Here is a 20,062-nt window from a genome sequence, read left to right as displayed (position 1 = left end):
TACTAATCGGCGATAGGATTTTGTTTTGTTTTGCTCGGGCATCACGGTTGTGATGCGGCCGTTAAATAGTCATTCAAGACGCTGTAATATGCACAAGGCTGGAAAACAAAAACCACAATACCAAACGCCGCACAGCGTATGCTAACGTCCGCAGTTGGGATTCCAATATGTAATCCAGGACCATTTGCATGCATATTTACAAAAACAAAGTTGTAGAAATGAGGCAATGCGTGTAGATGACCGAATGCAAGGACGGTTTGGGTTGAAAACTCTAAAACAAATATTCTAGTGCCTTTTGTTTTGATGGTGTCGGTGTTTTTTGGTGGGTTGATGATAATCACCTGCAGGTGTTGACCCCGCCTACCGTTCGTCTCAATGAAGAGCAACAGGGAAACGAGTGAAAGCAGCAACAAAACAGGGATGTGATAGAGGTCAAGGCCAGGCTACTTCTTTTCCTGTGATGGGTCTGACTAGCAGACAAAAGACATGGAGTCTCTGTGACCTCTCACCAGGAGGCAGATCGCAAGGCCAACTCGGCAGCAGTCTTTATCTCAACAACGCTTGTTTGGATGAAGAAAATCCAAGAGCGAGAGAGCGAGACAGCCTCAGATATGGAAGACAAGAGAAAATAGTTTGGCAGCTACCCAAGTGGATCATTACCTTCTGGTCCACAACGGGGGAAGGTGAAAGTGATCGCTCGGAAATGAACAGAGGCCTCCGGACAGGTGCTCAATCACAGCTCCTACTGTAGCATGGCAGATAACAGCGTGGGGCTTCAAGGTGTTTCCACCAGATGTTCCCTGGAGCTGATCGACAGACTGGTTCTTCACTTGAACGTGCAGGAGAGAGAAATGAAGCGATTGGGAAAAAACACGCCTACTTTGTAACATGGACACACACGTCGTTCGTTCCACAGCAATAGTTTGTTTCATTGCTGTGTGGATGACGCAAAAATACGGGTTACGGGGATGTTTTGAGACAATAACACAAGCACCGTTCTTGGGTTTCCTATCCGAGGAAGCATCGATGATCAAATGAGCGGAGACATCACAACAGGTCCCAGTGTGGAGAAAACGATATCGACGGACTTAATGGTTTTGCCCTCGGCGCAAGGTTAACGCATTGTGAAAAATAGTCAAACAGCAGTCGGTGAGTCACTCACCCTGCCGGACACTGAAACTGGAGCTTGGCTTAATAGATGAGTCACACTAATGGACCAGACCAATGGAGACTTTTGGCGCTAGTGAAAGGCAAAGTCTATTGACAATTTGAATACGTACGATTAAGTGATATAAGGGAATGTTCACATTTGTCTATGTGGTTTGTTTTTCTTTTCATTGTTGTTTAATGTCGCATGATGATGCAATAGTGCTGTATTTGCAAACCTCGGCGCACATGGATCACAGGGCAATGCATCAACGCGCGTTGTGTAATTCAGATAAATGAGCACCATTAATGTTGCAATGTAAGGAGCACTTCCCAGATGCCCGAAAAGAGAAAAGAAAAGCTCACAGAGATGACTATATTTATCTATATTTAAGTTCGAGGCACTCCATTCTTGGGGAGGCGGGGTTTTCATTTCTGTGCTCCCCCATCCAACCCAATTGAGCGTTCTCCCCGCGTAATGTGGAGAATGATGACTTGCGTGGATAATGGATGCGCGGGCGCTCTCGCAAACACTGATCAATACACTACAGACGCTTCAGAAAATGACTTTGGCTTCCAAGGTTGCGGTCATTTTTCTCATTTAAATTTGCTCTCTATCTGATTAAGCGTCGCTCGTCGCAGATGTGGCATCTTACAAGACGGAGAGGTGAGATGACCTACGTTGCATATTCTGCTGCTGAGATGATTGCGAAAATGTTAGTAAATGTTGGAAAAAAGATATCCCTTTTGAAAGTTGCATATAAATTCAGATTTGTGTCTTGAGACAAATTTCTGCAGACCTTGTAAAAATTCAGGTATGTAAGAACATAAAAAAAATTCTACGAGCGTTTCCATTTTTGAGAATCACAAAAACTCGCTGATGCTTTACAACCTTCAAATCTGCAGGTCATTGCACCTCAAAGTAGGGCATAACAATAACTGCCACGATTAAATCAGACAAAAAAGGGAAACATTTTACTGCACGGGCTTGTGATCTGTGGCACAAGCACAACAAGCAAGGAAAAATGGCCAAATAAGCAAGAACCAACGGACAGCGGCCTTCCTAAAAAGCTCCCGGAGGGATTGAAACCTGCTCAGAGGATGGATTAAAACCGTGGCGCAGATAGACCCATGGCTCCATCTTCATTTCTATTTAATGACCGTTTTCAGTGCCGGTCGGCCTTTGCGGTATTCCGAAGGTAGCGCGGAACCCCGGAATGCATACCGAGCGCCGAATCCGCCCCCTCTGTGACGCACGCATCGTTTCAACTCCAAATGAAGTGAATGAGCCAAGCTGCTCTCACCTCATGTCGACGCCATTCCGGCAGCATCACAAACATTAGACCAATAATCAATCAGATCAAAATCCAAATGCCATAATGTGCATCGCTGGCTCGGCCACCTGGAGGCTGCCAACTTTAAATACATAGCTGTAATCAGTTGCAAAATTAGATGGAAGCGTGACGTCAATGGCTTGTGTGCAGCTGTTGTTTGACAGCGTCTCTGTTTTAATAGACTACAGCAAATCAACACCTGCGGCAAGAATAAAAACGAAAAATAAAACGAAAAATCCCGGCAAGACAGACAGCTGACAGCATCATTATCAATCCTCTTCAAGAAGACACCGAATGGTTGCCTCCCACCCCTTGTACTTTTATATACAGTAGGAGGTGTTAAAGGCAAAAATCCAATTCAAAACCAACACTGCGAGACATGAAGTGGCTTTTGGCGGATTGAGAAGGACGTTCAGTCTTGATTTTTCTGGGGGTTTCTATCTTCAGCAGTGGGAAATCATGCGCTGTAGAGATTTGTAAAGTGTGACATTGGGGGTGGTGTGGTTTCATTTGTCAGTAAGATTTTTACGGCGTTCTTTTCAACAATTTGGTCTGTCTCAAATGGTGCGTCTCATCTTTTGCTCAAATGTTTATACATACTTTTAGCATCGCACGAGCGTATGACAAGTGTTACAATTGTGTGGTAAAGTGACACAAGTTTTGGGATTTGATAAGATTTGCACTTTTTTAACCACTATGATAAAAAAAAGTTCTTGTTATTGGACAGGTAATTGTTGCCTGTAAAATGTTGGACTCAACATTTTGCCTGCAAAAAAGGCGCATCATGAGCCATAGTTTAAGCTAGTAGCGCTAACTTTCACTCGCATTTTATTTTTGTACTTTTGGACCCGCTCGGATGTGTTGTTCGGACATTTTGTCGTTCCACAAAGCGGTACAGTCCAGCGATGACGAGTTCCAAGTCTTCAGTAAATTGGTGGATGAAAAGACGAAATGCTGAAAATATGAGTTGACTTAAAGTTGTTTCTCGTTTGCTTGCTTTTATGAAGATAGTCTGCAGGACTTCAACAGAGCAAGGCTTCCTTCATTTTGTCTGCAATTTTTGCCTTTGGGGACTCCCCAAATTTTAGCAAGGACAAAATGATCCGAGCCAGAGTCAAGTCTTGTTTTCCATATTCCATGTGATGACTCTGAGGTTCTTCCCTGGAGGTGATATCTCCAAGAAGACCAATTAAGGCACGCCAGCGCCTGTCAGGGAGGAAAATGGAGGCGATCCGGCGGCTTGTGTCGTCGTGGCGACTGGCAGACAGTCAAAGCAGGACCATCAATTCATACTTGGTCCATGCTTGAAAAGTTTCAAATGATGTACTATCCTCTACTCCCCTCTGCAACCTCGACTGCACACGTAACTGGATTTTGACAGTGGAACCTCCCAAGTTGAATGCATCTAAACTCATAAAGAATTCAACAAATACATTTGGAAAAAATATTTCTCCAAACTTTCAAAACAACCCATAGTTGGAACTGCTGCCATGCACGGCGTCACATGAGCCTCCGCATATCTTACATCTCAGCAAATCTCATGAGAATTGTTTTGTCTTTTCTGAGTGTGTGTGTGTGTGTGTGTGTGTGTGTGTGAGTGCGTGCGTGCGTGTGTGTGTGTTGCGCTGCCATCACACAAAATGCTAATAAAAAAATGAATAATAAATATGGTAACTTTGAAAACAATTACTGCACACACATATTTACATACATAAATATATATATTATTGACATATATACATACATACATAGGTATATATATATATATATATGTATATATATGTATATAATATATATATATATATATGTATATAATATATGTATGTTCTAGTCTACACACATTGTAAAGCCTGTTTTTGGTGGTATTGTAAGTGTGACACTCAATCTGTCTAGAAAAGGGCTGGCAAAAAAAAAATGTGTGGTGATTAGTTAAATGTTGTGTCCATCTGCTCTGACAAATTTTGGGGTTGGAGGCAAGTATTTGTTATGCCACGGTCAAGCTTGACTGAATCCAATGATCCCTTTGGTGCACTGAAAAGGCACATTTCAAATGCCGTCGACTTGGAAACATGGCCTGGCTGGAGGCATGACTGCCTGTTTAATTATTGTTTTACTGTCACAGTGATCATTTGTTGTCATTACAACGTGATGTAGGACTGACTTGACAGTTTGTACAGGTACATTGTTGCATTGAGCGCCTCCCTATTTTTTGTACGTTTAAAAAAGAAATCATTATTAGCACTGAAAGAGCCGTTTCTGCTAGGCTGAGTTGCAATTGATGGTTCAATTACGAACATGCACGGTCTTTGAAGTTTAATTGCTAAAAAAATCAATTAAAGGTCTACTTTCCTTTCTATAAAGACAAGAGATCCCGTCTTATAAATGTGGCTAATCTGGTATTTAGTTACTGGAATATCGAGCTCGCCTCAAAGCCTGAATTTACTCTGAGAGAAACTTTGGAGCAAGTTGAAAAAAATTACCTCAACGTGGCAATTCCAACCACCGAACGCATGAGGGTCGATAAATTCGTCAAATTATTAAAATAGCCGAATGCTTTTCAAGTACTTCAAATAGACGGGATACATACTGTATATGCGTGTGAAAGGATGAATCGACCTTAAACGACTGCTATGAAATTCCTAAAAAAACTGCCTTGCGTAGCAAAACACGGGTCAAACTTTTCCTACTTGAATGAATATTTCTGTGCTGAGTTGCTGCAGCAAGCCCCCTCCCAAAAAAGAATGACCGTTGCACATCTTCCACTGCAGCATGGTGAAAAAGGTCAGTTACATCACACTGCTGAACGCACTGATGCATTGTGGGAAGTATTCCCAGCCCCCATGCACTGTGGACCTTTGAGAAAGGCGTGAGTCACTCACTTACTGCCAAGCACGATGTCCCCCTTGTCCCGAGAGAACCAATTACATTGTATGTTTGCCCCCAAAGTCTCAGCATGAAGCACACACAAGGAATAAAAATATCAGGTGAGGCGGAGAAAGATGGTGCACACTATTGATTGTCTCAGTGTTGTTGTATAAGCCTCCAGGCTGACAGGCTTTGGAGCTGTCTTCTTTGCATGGTGAAAACGCTGAAGACAGCAACCATTTTGTTTGAAAATGCATATTGAAACCGCGTTGTTGTCATTTCAATTCACACAGCCCGTGCGTACATGTGCTGATATATATTTCACATATGTTATATTTTATTTTCTATTTATTCTATTATATTTAGATTATATTTGTATATTTTTATATATACTCTTTCTATTTTTTTGAAACGGACTTCTGCTGTTGTTGGCAAACAAATCTTGGGATACGTTACTGCCACCCACGCTGACATCTGCAACGGTGAATTGATACTTTGAAGCCGGTTGAAGTGAGCTCGAGTGAGGCATGCCGGTCTGGCTCAGTACAATAATCTACGATTCCCTCGTTCCGTCAACAAGTTTTAGTCAATTGGTTTGCGATTCTGAATATCCGAGTAAACGCACGCCCTCCAAAGTAAATGATCTCGAGTAACACTAAATTCTCATTTCCCCGAGCTCTTCAACATGGACAGATGTTCAACTAGCGCTCATTCCTATCAAGGTGTTATTCCACTCAGGTTCAAGTACCGTGGCAACCCGCCCGAGGCAGAGCTGTCTGGTCCCACACAGCCTTGAAGGTCAACCTCTGAAAGGCAACTGATACCCCTGACTGCAGCTCTTTTTTGCTCGTCTTCCATTTGGGCAAATGGCAAGACTCAGGTAATCAATCAAGTGCCATCAAAAGGCCAGACAGGAAGGAGCCAAATAGAAAAAAAATGTCCAGAACGTCCGATTCGATTCTTTAAACATATAACGTGACCGACTTACGTACATTTTGAAATTAAATTCAGAGACTTTATTGCTTGTCTTCAAGTCAGCTGGGAGTGCAAACATACACATAAAAAAGCTCAGTCTCTGTTTTGGAAAGTTTCCACAAAAAAAAAAATTTACTTGCATATCTCAAAAATGTAAGAATAAAAACAACGAAATAAAAGACCAATCCGTGATTCCGTCTCCCCAAAGGATTTACAAAATGATTTATGCATTCCAAACAATTTTGAACAGGTTGTTCATTTTACGTGTTTGCCAGCATGTGCACAAAGACGGGTGATTACATATTCATAAACCGATGCATGGTGAGATGTCGGCTCATTTTTGTTGAAACCATTTACAGAATTTAGGGGAAGTTTGACGGTGATTCAGTTGAATTTAATCAACACAAAGTGGCTTTTTTTTAATTCTTTTTTTTTTGATGGTCTTAAATCAGTCTGACCTCGTTATTTCTTTTTCAATCACAAGCTTTTTGGCTCCCTGAAATGATCTGGCTCTTTTAACCTCATGGCCAGCTCCAAAGACAAAATGTGGATGTGTCCTACTTAACTAAAGACTATTATGTAATCATATGTAAGGATCACAGTGGTTAGGAACTCGTATCGTTCTGTGATAACATTTGAGGAAATGTTTTCCATTGTAATGAATAGAAATGCAATGAATTTGCTCTAGCCTCAAAACGATGTTATATTTTCACTTTTATTCGGTGCATCAACAAAAATAATTGCTGTAGAATCTTGAGTTGAATGTATTTTGGTTCCATGTTTCCTATTCAAATAAATAGAATTGAAATCAAAATATATTCTCAAAATAAAAATCGGTGAAAATACAATTTATAATGATGATACGGTTGTGTTTATATTCACTGCGCCTACTGCTTGCCTCAATGGCCTCAGCATTGCATTGTGGCCACTTTGGATTCAAACTTGCGAACTTTCCACCCAAAATATTGTCTAACCTGAGCTAATTTTGCTTTTAAGAAGTTGCTTATGAACCGAATGGTTGGTAAACGGGGTCATAGACTCTGTATCCACTGTGTTATTTTTTTTTTGTAGTTTCTTTTTCGTACTCTTCCCTAGGGTTAAAGTGGTTTACAAGGAACCTTGACGATAGGGCTTTCTAATGGAATATATAAAATATTGAGCATTGTGTCTCGATGTGTGCTGCATATGTTGTGGCTTAATGTACTTTCTTCACATCCATCTATTGATGAAAACATAAAAGCAACATCATGTATGTAATATGCATGATGGGCAGCTACTGGAAGACTGACACATTTATCATGAAGTTGGCGTGGCATAAAATGACACGTTGAAACGTCGCCACACATGACATCACGGAAGAGACCACGAGGGAAGTTCAGACGGCAATATTGAGATATTTGTCATTTTCCGCCACTAACCACGAGGACGGCCATTTCGATCATTTCATACGGGAAAACAAAAAGTCCACTCAGAGGTCGACCACTTTCCCCAAACGGATTTTGTCCCGCCTAAGTGATTCTACTGTATTTTTTATTTATCCCATGAATAAATAATTGATGAAATCCTTTTGGCCGATTCACTGTGTAGAAATTACACCCATTAGTGTGACCGGAAGGATGTTGCAGGATTTATGAGAGTCCAAAGATCAAGCCCATAGCGCGTGATTAAAAAGCAGGGCAATTTCCTGCAGAAGGAGGCCGTGTTGCAGTATTGATCCGTACGTTAGATAACTACTGGCAATTTGTGTAACGAAGGACTTGTGTTGCCGCTAGTGCTGTAATCACAAGCCTCTGGCTGACGTGCCATTTCCACCCTGTCAGATGAACACAACTCACGTCCGGGTAGCTTATGAGGTTCCTTGGCATTTGCTGTTCGCTGTTCATCCCGCTCCCCTTCAGCAAATCGACAATCAATTCTTTCTCTCTCTTGTTTCCAATTAAATACCGACCGCCGTTCACGGCTCGATACGGTTCGGCTTTTGGGAGGCTCGCTCTTCTCGTGAGGTTGTGCCCTATCAGTGCTCGGGATCAAATGTCAACCGCTTGCTTCAGACGGTCCATCAGGCTTTTCCTCCTGGACCGCGGCGATCGCTGTCGCTCACCTTTATGCTACGCTCTGAAATGATTCATCGCCTTTATGGAGTCACAAAGACTTTCCGAAAACTCTCCCCTTAAATTCGCCAACCGTATTATATTACCGTATTTTCCGGACTATAAGGCGCACCTAAAAACCGAAAATTTTCTCAAAAGCCGACAGTGCGCCTTATAGTCCGGTGCGCCTTATATATGGACCAAATTCCTAAATTTAAACTGGCCCGAAGCATTGTGTCATGAAATCAATCATAAGTGGCCCGCTGAAGACTATGAATCATGAATCAAAAAGACTATGGATCATTATTTTGTGATTATAAAGTAACTTGTTGCGTCTGAAGTTGAAATAAAAAAGATAAAATGGAGAATGATTTGATTTGGTTGAAAAATCTGACATGATGCATTAATGGTGCGCCTTATAGTCCGGTGCGCCTTATATAAGGACAAAGTTTTAAAATGGGCCATTCATTGAAGGTGCGCCTTATAGTCCGGTGCGCCTTATAGTCCGGAAAATACGGTACATTTTCCTTTTCAAGGTTCTCAAGGCTCAAGGTACTGTCTCCTCATTCACTTGATGATACAGCATCGGGAGCAACAGCCGATTCAGTATCTTCATCAAGGACATGCTCACAAGGGCGCAGGATCGAACACAACTTTCGGTTTGGGGATGGCGATTGAGGATTCTGCCCGTGTATCGCATCATTTCATTTTAATATAGTTTGCTGTGACGAGAATAGGGAAGGGAAAAAAAATGTCCACCAGCAGTTAGTTCTAATGGCCCTGTTCTTTCTTCTAATCTCCCCCTGCTGTGAAAAAGACATTTGACTGAGCGCAGGATCCGGGAAATAACGCCGCCGTCCGTATATTACGCTCGAATGAAAACCCGTCAATCACGACCAAGTTGACACGTTGTGAAATGCATCATTAATGGCTTAATGAATCACAATTTAAAAGGTGTTGCCATCTCTCCCACCTTGCCATAGCCGTAGATGTGCATGTCACTTTCATCGATCCGGCCCGTGTGTGTTGATGTATAGTCTCAATCTAAGTGCACTCACTGCGGGCCGTTATGGATGTTGGCCGGGAAGGACGTTTGTACGCCGGCTTGCCTGCGCCTCGGCTCCGCCCGTGTGCTTTAGTGCTCGACCTAGGTTTTGCTGCGCACAAAAGGCGGGAACCTAAAAACGCAACAAGATAGTTAACAAAGACAAGCTACTGACATCGTGACTGCCTGGGTGTCAATTCACTCGGAATCTTGTTTGGGATGGTCCGAGTCCAGTTTAGCGTATTTGGTCTAAGTGGAGGTGCAGGCGATGTATGGCAATTCTGCTCACCTTTGCAGACTCCATAAACCACTTTTTAAATCTGGACAATTTGGGTACACTATCATTAAACTCACCGCCAGCCCATTTACAAATTGACGTCTATAGCCGTCATTGGGAGTGAATGCGTTAACAGAACATCCGCATAGACGAGAGTAGAATCGGGAGACCGCTGCACTCTATTATAAATGGACAGACCCCATGCTGAGACACGTACGCATTCCTAAAATGAAGTGCCGAGAGCTGTAGTGTCAGCAGATCTACAGTAGCCCATTTCTATTTGGACACGAGTGTCTCTGGTGTTACTGATTGTTCCGCGAGCAGATTATTATTGGTCAAGAGGGTCTAATTAGCGACTTGATGGACTAAACCTCAGCTGCTGTCTTGTGGGTGAGTGGGGTTCGACAACGTTAGCATCAACCAGAGACTTCTCTGAAGAGGTCACATTTGGCAGACTGAAACTGGATGTATAATATAGATTTCTATATATAATGCATGACTCATTTAGATTGGATGTATAAAAAGTTATAATCTTTGAAAAATGGTTCTCATGTTGAAGTGAGAAATCCATGCAATTTATAGAACAAGTCTTATGATGATTTCCCGGTTTGTCTCTTTCACTGGGTTATTCTCATTTAACTTGAGATGAGAGCGCATGAAGCTGCATTCAAGTAATGAGCAAAACCCTCCCCTGGGGAGTGTGCTCTTGACCCCCTCCGGTTTTTGCTAAGCTCCTGCATCCTGCCGTGTATTGATAGATAATGCTGGCTTAATTCCATGAACCAGCCTGCTGAGAAGCGGTAAATGCCTCACCCAAACAAAGTTTAAATAGCAGCATCAATGTCATACCTCCGAGCTGTCGACATTTATTCGGGTATTTTCATGACCCAAATTTGCTTCTGTGTGCTTTAATCCAATCGAGTTTAACTGACTGACTTTTTTTTTTTCTTGCATTCTCATACTGCATTTTAATATAATCCAGCATTGTTTTTTTATGTAAAAACAAAAAGCGAAATGTTGACCCAAATGTTTTTGTAAACACACAAATGTGACGTAAAATAATTTTAAAAAAGTCCGAGATGAAACTTCCACACTTCAAAAACACTGATTTGTCTACTTTAAAGGCAATGTGCATTTTCATTTCATATTTTCTAACAGCAGCCAGGCATCTTCTTCCGTCAACATTTTGACAGAGCAAAAAAAAAAAAAAAAAGACTGACAGTGATACAGCTTTTATTCTTCTCCTTGACAAATCAGAGCATCCTTGAATGACTGTGCTGCATTTGACACTTTCCGCTTATCTTTCATCTCACAGACACAAATGTGTCAGTTTACTAATTCATTTACTTGTTACTCTCCGGAGTAGATAAATAGTAGGAAAGGCCACATCAGGTCAAAGCAGGAAAAATTAGGCCAAGTTGTAATGCATCTCAATTTCAACAGCCCAAACAACTTGTTTTCTTATTTTCCTAATTTGAATCATGTATTCTTTCGTGCGCTCATGACTTTCTTGTTTAAACTACCAATTATTTTTAGACGTGCGGTTGAGCCCTCCATGTAGCGTATTGGACGTGACTGCGGCTCCAGCTCGTGCTAATATAATGTCACATCGATCCGTCAGCCAGAGGCCCTCTGGAATCTGGGACACTTTCCCCATCCAACCCAAAGGCATGATTAGTGATTACAATTTGACGCTACATCAGGGCTGCAACTTGTGGCTGCTGCTGCTGCTGGTTCAGCTCGAAAAAAAATCAACGCTGAGGGCTCACCGGTCACTCGCAACGGAAACGCCACCATTTATGAGAATGAGCCAAACAACAAGCGGAAATGTCACTCTTTATTTGTATGAGAGTGAAAATGTATTACCCTGCCAACATTGGTGAATTTAAATCATTTCTTCCTTCTGGCTATTCTCGATGAATGTTTGAAGAGATTAAACGTGTGAGGAATTGCTGGTGACACACATCTCTCATGTGGAACGCTAACAATGGATGTGGGTTGTTTACACACACAGACACGCTAGCTGACCTCTCATGCATCGCCGCGCTAATTGCGTCTCCGCCCTCAGATGAGCGAGGGGGGTCTTTTCCGACCCGAGAGGTGATGACAGGAACATCCAGAGCGATAGATGTAAAGACACGTGATGACACGTTGATGCCCTTAGGCAGTGTCAGCTAATGATCTGTGACATATGAGCCATTTTAGCTATAGATTTGATCGTCTCCTAATCAAAATAGTGCTTGACATGCTGGACAGATGTCAAGTGGTGGCGGGGATGTCAAAGACTGGAATACATTTTTAACCCGTTTGATTTTTTTTTGTATGTGTTTGGTCAATAATGTCTTTAGCAATTTTGTGTCGTGTGATGCTAAATGCTTGGCTATGTTTTACCGTTAGTTGCGTTGTTGTGTGTTGGTTATCTGGAGTGCACCAAACAGTGCTCAGTAAATGTCTTCCTTAAAAAAAATAATAATAATAACTCAAATAGTACGCGCAAGTCAAGTGCAGCTTTCCCTCAAGGTTGACTCTCGACAAAAGTTGGGAAAAATATTGTAGAGTATTGTGATTGTGTTAAGACGGCAGAACTGCCAGCTGTGACCTCTTACTACCATAAATAAATACATAAAAAATAAATCTGTACTGGATTGAATCTCTTATGACCTTATTTAACTTTTAAAGGCCAAACTGTCCTTGTTAAAAAATAATTAAAAACATCCACAACAAAAGCTCACAGGCCTTTGTGAAATTTCAGGTCACAGAATTTTTGAAGTGATCACAAAACGTTGCCTTTTTATCATCGACTGTGTTACCGTTCATATTAGCATTTCAAAATGCTTCCAATATCTGCCTTCGTCTTTAATCTACTTTGTCACCGTGGTGACTAAAAATCAATCCGTTGTGCCTCTCTCTTAACATGTTTAAAAGCATTTTACTTTTTTTTTTTTTTTTTTATTCAAGCTGCTACGCCTACCATAAAGTCGAGGGACGGGAAGCTACACTTTGAAATGTAGACGGACATAATTCTACTATCTCAGTCCAAACAACAAAAAAAGGGAAATATTTCAATCACCCCAATCAATTGAATATCGTACAATTGTGGAGGTCTACCTAATGGAGTGTCCAGATTTTTTTTTTGTAAAAACGACGACACAGAATTTTGTTGACAATTGAATCAAGCACTTTACGTGCTTTAAGAACATCACATAAAATGCTGAATTAAGTGTGGGGACAAAAAAAAAAAAAAAGATTTCCATTCTAAAAGGATTTGCTGCTTTGTTTCGAAGGAAGATATTGGTGCATCATGAATCACAAGACCACAAAAGGCTGTCCTCCCTTTGCCTCCCTCCCTCCCTCCCTCCCACGGGAGACACACTTTGAAAAGCAAATGCATTTCCAGTGATATAAAGACATAGCTCAAGGTGCAACAACACAGCACTCCCACAAGCGTAAAAATTGTTTATTAAATGTGTGGATGTGAGTACGATGAAATTCTCCGAAAAAAGAGCATAATGTGTTTTACAGAATTGTATCAATGTTTATGAAGTCATCTTTCACTGTTTTATTCATTCACAACTATGGACATTTGACTTATTTCATTTCCATCCTTTAAATGTTGTGTTTTGTTTCCCAATTTCTTTTGTCTCTCTCAATTTTTTTAATTATGCTCATAAAGTCGGATGTTATTTTCTATACATGATGGCAACAAGTGCTTTGCTTCACAGTGGAAAAAATAACTTATTAGAATAGTCATTATCATATTGATTTTAATTGCATGCAAATAAACAAACAAAAAAAAAGGTCAACCATTTCAGTGTACGCTATCCAAATCCGTGGAGCCCTTGGGAATGTTTATTAATGCGACATATTTGTAAATGTGTGTGTAAATGGCATCTGTTATGGCTTGAAAAAAAGAGAAACAGAATTAATTCCAAAATCAAACATTCACTAAACGGCTTCCGCGTGCTATTTGGTCGTCACGGTTGACTGGGACACGTGTCTATTTTTAGCCTCTGTGTTTTTACATTGCCAATGAAAATGTCAAAAAAAAATAAAAGCCCAATAAATGAAGGTGGTGATAATTCATCTCATTAAAAGTTGCACTAGCTTAATAATTAAGACCTGATTTCGAAAGGTTTTCCATTTCCTGTAGTTTTCCTTTCTCGTGTTTAATAATAGACTTGCGACACTATTGAAGGAAATACATCAATGCTTTGAGTTTTTTGAAGTAAAACTATTGATACTATGTAGATGGAGTTTATTCAGTCCCTCTCTAATAAAAGCAGTGAGTATCGACAGGTCTTCAACACACCCACCCGAAATCAATAGTGGTATCTCTCAAGCCTTTAAAGCCCTTGTCAAAGGATTTAGTGGGTAATGAGGGTGCTCGCTCCTGACGGCTTCCCCCGCACGTTGGCGCGAGGTGTAATGAATTGCGAGAGCCGAACGAGAGGCCAAGCGGGTGCGCGGCAACGGCCGGCCGCGGCCCAAACAGCTGAGGCTCCAGTAATGAGCCTGACAGGCGCGCTCTTTCCACTCATTGACACTCAAGGTGGAGAGCAGAGCTTCGACTCCATCTTGACGGAGTCTCTTCTGGCCCGAATGATGACTCACCGCTGCAATGACGAAGACAGTCAAAACAATAAGACCGGGGTATCAAACTTATTTTTGTCGCGGGCTGCATCATAGTTTGCATCAAAGGGCCATTCACATTGTCAACCCAAATAAATGGATGAACGTCTCATATTGTGTATATGGTATAGGCTACACAACAAATCGATAACTAGTTTTCGAAACGGAGACTAATTAAAACTGTTCAAATTGTTAAAAAATGAAATATTGAATTCGAATCAAATATTTAAAGATAAAAATGATTAAAAAAAAAAAGAATGGTAATAAAAATTGCTAAACAATATCTCTATTTTTTAAAAGTGAAAACAATTTAAAATTTTGGAATTGAATTCGATGCACAATTTGTCTTCGCGGGCCACCTAAAATGATGTGGCGTGATGATCTGGCCCCCGGGCCTTGACTTTGACACCTGTGCAATAATAGTTTTAAAAAAGCATGAGACTAACAATAATTCAATTCATTATCGACAAGTTTTCAGGCCAGCAGTCAAGTCAAGTCAAGTTTATTTGTATAGCCCTAAATCACAAGCAGTCTCAAAGGGCATGCAGTGAGGACAACGTTAAGTTTCATCTCTGAGTGCAGGCTCATCCTTCTTTAATGCGTTCTATTCCAAAACGGGCTTGTGCGGTGAATGCCTCTCCGGCGACCTTCCTTCGCAGCTGAATTCTTCCGCAAAAACCCTCCAACATAGCTCACAGCAGTCATTGGGAAATTCACGTTGGGTCTGATGTAACTTATTAAGCTGTCGTCGACAAAAACAGCCACTTTGATTTTATGAGAGTGCGCAGAGTTATTGTTGTTTCTATGCAGGTTTGTGAATTTACCATTTAGTATGAGGAAGTGGAAACATTCATCTGGAAAGGAATCAGGAAAGAAATTAAACGCATCACTTTTTGTCAACTGTGCTTTCGAATATTTAAGCACAAAAAAAATGTGTGTTATACATCTGCCAAGGCGTGGAAAGAAACTGTTAACAAAATGGCCGCCACTATTACCTTAAAACGTGACTGGGTAGATGTTCAATCTGTCAGTCATGACATCCAAGCCATTCTTATATGGCTGTATTACTATCCTTTTAGAGTGAAAGTAACGCTATTTTGAAAAAGTCATGCCCCTAATCAACGCAGCAGCTGTGGCTGACATCAGCGTCTTTCCAGTGCTAATGCTAACTGAGTATTGCTACCGATGCTGTTTCGTTGAACACTACGCATTTTCATTTCACAACCAATTACGAATGAGCATGTTTTAGAATTGCACTCCAGCTTGTTAGGGACGGGCTTTAATCAGAGAATAAAGGCTTGAGTGGGGATTTGTGAAGTGAAGCTATATTCATTTCATGCTAGCACTTCTAACACCACCAACTCCCCCATGGTGGCCTACATTAACTATGCAGGTAATGTTGTCATGAACATTTTACCATTCTTAACAGTCATACAATTATAAAAAGACGTTAAGCACCGAAAACGACCTTGAAGCTTCCACTTGAGATGTCCTGGTAATTTGATTTCCAAGAGGCTTTTTTCCTTCCCCCTCCCCTTTTTAAAAAGAAAAGTGATTTCTCTGTGGAGAATAGAGACGGTTTGACTTTGATTTGATGTGGAACTATGCATGAAATGGAGAATATTTAGGTGATGCAATGGGTGCGTGCGTCTCCATGAAGTTGTTGTTTTTTTTAGTATATATTTGGTCGTATTGGTCACAATCTTCAGGGTGCATTTGGAGGTGCTCGTGACTTTGTACATTTTCCGTGTGTGTAAATAAGGCCTGAAATGTAAGCCTCTTGTTCATAGGCCCAATTGCTAGGTCATTGATATCGATCAAGTGCACCATTAATGACATTGGACCCAACGTATTAGCACTATTTGGTCCAAATACACAGGCGAGTGCACTAATCACCACTTAAAGGGAGTCTGTGCTCGTTGGAGCGTTTCCGCATGCTTGCTAATTAAATGACTCACAGAGATGACATTTTATTGACGTCATGTCATTCATATCAATGTAATTTAACAAGTGGGTTCTTATGTGAAATACACAAGAAGGATTTGCTAGATTACATTCATTGGTACATAAATGATTTCAACATTGGGCCAAAAATACGAAAAAAACAAGAACGGTGTTAATGACGAACAACGATAATTGAGAAGTGAGTTAAGAGAATTGCTTGATGTTGTTGCCATTACAATTGATTCAATGGAAAATGGAGGCCTGGAACGTCGTCCTGAAAGATCTTGATAGAGAATTCGCCGGCCAGAAACCCAGTGACCTGCAGCGTGTTCATGTTTCATGATCAGTCTACTTTACGGTCCGTTTGCTGCCCGCGCAGAACGGCTCGGTGTCAAATGGGTCTAATACAAGCATGTGTCCTCAACCATCAATCTTGGTTTCCCCCCCAGCCCTTGAACCTCCTGGATCAGAGGCTGTCCGCAATGAATTCAGATACACTAAATCCCTGACCAATAAACCGCCTCGGCTCGGCGCTAACATCAAAACAAGCGGCGTCCTTCCGTGCTCGGCCAGCTGTTAGATTTGGCCAAGATTATTGGGAAGAAATGAGTGTACAATAGATGCCAGGATGGGTGATTCACTGCTTAATCCCACCCCTTCCTTCCCTTTGCCTTCTCGGCAAGTTCTGCTTGCATCTGCACTGCAGTAAGCGCGAGCAAACGCTAAACTTTGCACGGTGTCTTGCCAGGCGCGATTATTTAAAAATTTGTAATTCCTCGTGTGAAAATCTAAAACGCTTCTTATGTGCTCAGTGAAGCAGCTGTGCCTTTTAATTGGCTCTAGATGGGAAATTCAATTAAAATAGTCCAATTTCACACTCACGTGTGATTAATTGCCCAAAGCTGCACTTGATATCTGAATATCTAATGACCGTTATTGTCTCTCATTCAAATGAAAGAAAATACTTTGGTGGTGCTTCATATATTCATATCAACCCTGCAATGACGTACTAACAAACATCAGGTGTGTGTTTTAACTCATTCACTGCCAGCCCAGTTCAAATAGATCTTTGACGTCTATAGTCGTCAGTGGCAGTGGATGGGTTCAAAAAGGCCGTCAAGCAGCAGCGCCCATCGCTAGACATTAGGGAATAATTGTAGAGCGAGTGACTGAGAAGTGATACACGCACGGTGTAGCGGCCCAGGCAAACCTCTCAGATTATGTTTTTAATCACATCTGCACGCTAGCGGGCCATTAAGTGGTGGATCGCATTGCAGTGGGTTAGCGAGCCATGCGTTCGGACTTGTATTGCGTGGAATATTCCATCAGGAAATTGTCCCTCCCTGTGCTACCTAGTTTACCAGAACAGCTTGAGAGTAGATGACCTGCCAGATGTTTGTAATCTCACATCGAGAAGCTTGTGACTCAGATAAAGGGAACATAGGAGGGGATTATAAAATGCTGACAGTTTCCCCGGATCCCGCTATAATCGCCGATAGATGGCAATTGTCCTCTTTTAACCCCCCGCCGCCGGCTACTCGGACGTTACGTAAGACTCGGCACGGGTCACTCGCGCAAATGGAACATCCATTTCAATTAGTTCCACAAATTTCTCAATGACTAACTTGGCCTGAGCGTGATACTTTGGGAATCCTTTTAACCATGTCCAGATTGGTGATTAAAATTGGGTCGTTGTTTTCGTCCAGCGAAAATCAAACCAACCTCTTGTACTCCCTTTCATTCACATAATTATGACATTATGTAAACCTGAGGAAAAAGGATTTTGTAATTTATTCAGAGCATACCGCTTTCTAAATCAAGAGCCTCCATCTATTAATATTTTTTACTTTAATGTGACTCTAAAGCCATGAAATGTTACGGGGCGAACAGAAGCTCCATATTTCTTCGCTACTTAGTACTGGAACATATTCTCCTCCTCCATTAGAGAGCAAAAATTGGAGCCATGGAAGTGTAAAGAATTGGACATCATCCCCCTAAGACCCGGAAGAACATCTACAAATGTTGCCTTGCCAAGCACAGATCGTTAAGAGCATGTTGTGCTTTTGAAGACGATTTTGCCGTTCTGTGGAGAGTACATGAATGCAACATGTTCCTCCATGCCAACTGCTCTCTGCAGTTTAGTCCAACTTATTTTGCGTGGTGGCTGCACGGAATGAAAAAGATCCCACTTTAGGATTAGGACTTGTTTTTAGGGTTGGGAGTTGGTTTTAGTGTTTGGGATTATGGTTAGTGAGATGGAACGTTTAGAACTCGATTTGAGAGAGATGTGGAAGCCCTCTGATCAGTAAATCCAAAGTAGCGTCATTGGACAGTCTTGGAATCAACTTGCCGGGAACATCTGGAATCACAGGTGCTTTTGGGTCGGCTGAGTTTGAATACCCAAGCAGACTGAGCGGGACCGATGATGAAGCAGGTGGGCGGAATCGTCGCACATTGTGACAGTGAAGATGAGAAGCCATGGCGTGACATTTAATGGACCACAGACTGATAGACCCACAGAGCGTAGGCACTAGGATAATTGCTTCGGTGAAAACGATGGCAGAATTGCGGATGGGAAATATGTTGACAGCATGGAGGCACTCAGGAGGCATAGGCACAGGATATGGCAAGAATTCCCACAAAGGTCTTGCTAATTCACCTTTCCATAAAACCCATTTGACTCGGCTTGACAAATTGAAAGTGCTTCTTTGTTTGGCTTTCAAGAGGCATTTTATTGGTTTCTTATAAAACACCTACTCTACATGATGAAAGCTATTGGGACCCTTGGACATAATAACAGGACTTGGTCTTCATTTTCCATCATCCTGGGGGAATGTGATCTGTTGTCTCTGGTCTTGGATCTGAGGGCTCTTGCAATTTCTGCAGAAAAGAGTTCTCGCAAACTATGCAATTGGTCAAATGTCTTGGTCGGATGTGGCAAAGCAGAAAGTCAAAATCTACCTATCATCTTGAGCAAGAACAAAAATTCTTTGGGAATGAAGGCCTGAATCGTGAATTTACTTCAAGAAGTAATGTCTTAAGACGAGTTTCCTCCATAACGAGCCGGTCAATATTTGATGTCTATTTTACACAAGCGAGGCATAACGCGAATCAAAACATTCGCAAATGATCTCGTAAAATAAATGTTCATAATAATAGATTTATCCTTCAAATGTTGCGTCAGAGGATTATCGACTCAGACTAGCATTTTTCTTTTTCTTCATCCAATCGTCCTGATGTTTGTGAGTCATGCTCTCTGATAGTAGACATTGGGTTTGGAGACGATTACCAGACTCTGCACGCCTTGTTGGTCTTTTGAGTATAATCAAACATTAGCGATGATCATTGCGTGACTGAACACGTAAATGTGGTGGAGCCCCGTTTTATTAAAGCTCTGGGCTTGTGAACGCCACAGAGAGCATTTGTATATGGCGAGCTTTGTTGTTTGTACTAATCAAATCCAATTGGACCATTGGATGAAGTCATTTGCACGATGCTTTCACGAGGTGGACAAGACCAAATCCGATTGGCTATCAGCCTAAGCTGCCGCAAAAGCGCCGCGGCTTCTGGTTGCCTTTTTCATCGCCACTCCGTCCTTCAGCGTAGGCCTGCCTGGCTGCCAACATATGTACAGCATTAATTTGGATGAATCGGGATTGGGAACAAATTGCCCTTCTGTATCCACAAATCCTACAGGATTGGAAAAATAATGAGTGGCTCCGTCCTCATAAATGGTTGACCAGATTATCCCTTCTGC

At 41.6% G+C, this 20,062-nt stretch overlaps 1 long non-coding RNA gene across 2 annotated transcripts in view; it reads right to left on the bottom strand.

Moving 5' to 3' along the window:
- The window catches only part of LOC119126715, a 55,488-nt gene that overhangs the window by 35,121 nt on the left and 305 nt on the right, over positions 1–20,062 (bottom strand). Inside the window, exon 3 of one of the 2 annotated variants that reach the window (XR_005098688.1) lies at positions 9,469–9,588. This is a non-coding gene — a long non-coding RNA (uncharacterized LOC119126715). Of the gene's footprint in view, positions 1–9,468; positions 9,589–16,315; positions 19,996–20,062 lie in introns of those variants that run through there. The other variant, XR_005098687.1, reaches the window with a different exon arrangement.

Source organism: Syngnathus acus, chromosome 9 (assembly GCF_901709675.1).
Source record: "Syngnathus acus chromosome 9, fSynAcu1.2, whole genome shotgun sequence".
Classification (NCBI taxonomy): domain Eukaryota; kingdom Metazoa; phylum Chordata; class Actinopteri; order Syngnathiformes; family Syngnathidae; genus Syngnathus; species Syngnathus acus.
This window is presented reverse-complemented; position numbering and strand designations above follow the sequence as displayed.